At 31.5% G+C, this 3,510-nt stretch overlaps 1 long non-coding RNA gene across 1 annotated transcript; it reads left to right on the top strand.

Moving 5' to 3' along the window:
• Positions 1–1,628: 1,628 nt before the first annotated feature.
• LOC132626160 (uncharacterized) lies at positions 1,629–2,451 on the top strand. Its single transcript, XR_009577156.1, has 2 exons — positions 1,629–1,720; positions 2,067–2,451. It is a non-coding gene; the product is annotated as an uncharacterized LOC132626160 (long non-coding RNA).
• The last annotated feature ends 1,059 nt before the right edge of the window (positions 2,452–3,510 follow it).

Raw genomic sequence — 3,510 nt, 5'->3', positions numbered from 1 at the left:
GTATAAAAAGGGGACAAATAAAATTGACAACAGTACATGTTGCTGATGCTGAGCAAGTTTACGCCTTTATGTCTTCAAAGATAGAGTTAGTCCATGCACTACTTTTACAACAAAGATCACATGCCTCTTAGTAGGTAGTATGTTTTTCAATAAGTTGATGGAAGTCCACCTTGGACAGTCTCAAATCATCTTTCATTTGAACTCTCAAAATATAATGTGCCTTTTGAAGTGATGCAAGTCCATTTCAAGAGTCTCAAACCATCTTCATTTGAACTCTTAATATATCTATCTGCCACTAGAAACCATTTTGAGGAAAATAGTCAGAATATGTTGACAACAAATAATAAGTATGGAACGCTGAAAAAGTAAAGAAAATAGTAAGTCACAAGCAGCGTCTAAACTTCTCTATACCAAAATAGTGAGAAAGTGTGGACAATAAATAATAAGTATGGTGCACTGAAGAAGTAAAAAAAAATAGTACGTCACAAGCAACATCTAAACTTCTCTATAGCAAAATAATCCGAATGTGTGGACAACAAATAAAAAATACGAAGCACTGAGGAGGTAAAGGAAATCGCACTTATCTCAGCGTACCAATGGATAGGTTACAGTAGCACATTAAAAGTGGAAAATAAGGTCTGAATACATCTACTGTTTTTTTAATTTGCTTTTTCATTTTTGTTTTTCATAATTAATTATTATGGTGTTAAGTTTTATTAGTACTATTAGTTTAGTTATCCTCAAGGACTAAAAATGCAAGATTGGTTTAACTAAAGGTTAAATATGGTCAGACGAATAACATAGGGACCAAAACAGAATTAAGTAATAACCGAAGGACTAAAATCACTATTTCAAAAACAACCTCTCTACCTCCTAGGATAATGGTAAAGTTTGCATATACACTAGACCATACTTGAAATTACACAGGGTATTTTATTATTGTTGGATTTTAAAATTCCTAGGTAAATTACCCGATAATTTTAAATCCACATATAAATTACATGTGGATATATCACAATAAATACTAAAAAGTTCATTAGAAACTTTTAGTGAATATTCATGAAATAAATGATTTTTTTTTTTGCGAAAGATTTAGCAAGAAATTCCCCATGAAAATATCTATAGTAAATTCGTAAGGCCTATTTTGCAAAAAATATGGAAAAGAGAAATTAATTATATTTTAAATTTTAATTTTATTTTCCAGGTTCTTAATTTGATTTAACCGGATATAATAGTTCTGTGGACTATAATACTTCTTTAGTTTGATATCATACAATTATTTAAGTTTCCTAGTTTGCCCTCGTGAAATAGTTTGAAGAACATTTTTTAATGTTTTGCAAGAAAATAAAGGGAATAGGGTGTAAATCGTAAAAGAAAAAGAATAAGGTATAAATCATAAAAGAGTACATATATCAATGGTGCATATCACAAAAGAATCAGTTATGAATAATAATAATAATAATAATAATAATAATAATAATAATAATAATAATAATATTAATCTTAGTAGAGATACATACAATCTCAATAATAATAATAATAATCTTAGTAGAGATACATACAATCTCAAAATTAAAGATGATTTGCCATTTTTATATTATAAATAATCAATATTTTTATCAAGACTTAATTGACATTAATCCATAATATTGTTTCTACAAAAGCATGGCTAACAAGGGAGTTTCGGTTCTTCAATTTGCATTTTTTCTACTTCTTATAGGTAATTTGATATGACTTTTCTTTTAAATAATTTCTTTTCTCAATGTTTTAAGCTTGTTATGTTTGAGAAATGTAAAATTACACAACATACAAAGATTCGAAAATCATTCAATAGTAACTTGAAATAATTTTTATCGATAATTTTTTTAAGCGTAAGTTCTTCGCATTGTTAAAACAAAAAAAAAATATTATGAAGATTGCAATGGTTAGTTTCCAGGTAGAAGCAGAGTCAAGATTTGAGCTTTATGGATTCTACAGTTTAGAATAACGATATCATATGTTAATAATTGTGTTCTGAATTTAATTTTTATACTCCATATTTATTGAATTTTTAAATATAAATACAGAATTTGGACATATACAATTGGGTTCGGTCGAGCCTGCAATTAACCGGGTCGCACCTCGTGGTTCAAGTTGTGAGTGCAAAGATCACCCTGAGCTTGGTGAATGTAAACCGGGAGAAGATGATGATAGACGTAGAAATGGAAAATGTTTTGAATTATGCACCTTTTATGGATGTGTTAAATGGGGCACCTGCAGACCAGTTGGAAACACACATGTCTGTCATTGCAATTGTTAGCAACTTACTTTTTACATACGAAAAACTAAATGATGGAAATCAATGATTTAATTTAGTAAAATTTCCATATATTTTATGAATTACAATGTATGCTTTAATTCTATCTACGTGTAACGAAAAAATGATTGATCGATGTTATTTCTTTTTATTCATTGACAACAGAAGCTAGAAATCTAATTTCACAAAAGTTGTATGGAAAGTTGGACCTATGCTGTTATGAACCAGCTCCGACCCAATGTCACACAACCAGTTATTGGACCCAGAAGTAGTAATAGAATTAGAAGGCTTTCACAAAGGTTGATTTGGGGCCGAGGTCCAATTAACAACTGATTAAAAGAACTAGCGCTCAGAAGAACGGTTATGCGAATTATGATTATACTTAGACAAACTCTGTATCTCTTATCCCCTTTCTCTGGTTTCTGCTTCTCATCCCTTCTTCTAGTTACTGCTCTTCTATGATTCTTGTAATTTCCCTTTAATTTTTGGTTATTAATTCAACAATTAATGTTCTTCTATTATTGTGAGTGTTTGTATTTGGAGGTTGTTACATTATCCCTAAAACCCGAAATCAGTGGGCTTATTTACAAATGGTCCAACCTACAAGCTATAACAATGAATTCTTTCTTCTTCTTTTTTTGCGTGGATTGCCATTCAAAGGCGCTGGTCTTTAATTGTTGCCCCTCAAATTGCTGGTCTTTAATTTTTGTCCTTCGCTTAAAAATGTGTCTGAAAATACCTCAAAGTTTTGGGTTCGAACCCCCGCTCAATAAAAAAAAAATGCAAAGCAAGACTTTCCCAAAATCTCTGTCTTAAGGCCTAACATTTGCCCAAAATTAGGCCTATTCGGGCAAAAGTTAGGCCTTAAGCAGAGGCTTGCTTAATTAGGACTTAAGGCAAATCTCTGCCTTAAGACCTAAATTTTCCCCGAATAGGCCTCATTTTAGGCAAAAGTTAGGCCTTGAGACAGAGGTTTGCATGAAGGCCTAATTTTGGATAAAAGTTTGCCTTAAGGCCTAAGTTTTGCCCGAATAGGCCTAATTTTGCTATGAAACTCTGCCTTGCGATTTTTTTTTTTGCTGAGTCTTAGTTCAAACCCAGAATCTCGGAGTATTAAGCGAAGGACAAAAGTTAAAGACCAGTAATTCGAGGAGCAAAAATTAACGACCACCCCCGAATAAGGGTAATCGTGCAAATTGCCCAATGAATTCCCC

The sequence above is a fragment of the Lycium barbarum genome, chromosome 1 (assembly GCF_019175385.1).
Source record: "Lycium barbarum isolate Lr01 chromosome 1, ASM1917538v2, whole genome shotgun sequence".
Lineage (NCBI taxonomy): Eukaryota > Viridiplantae > Streptophyta > Magnoliopsida > Solanales > Solanaceae > Lycium > Lycium barbarum.
The sequence above is the reverse complement of the archived record's forward strand: the minus strand, read 5'-3'. Positions and strand labels throughout refer to the sequence as shown.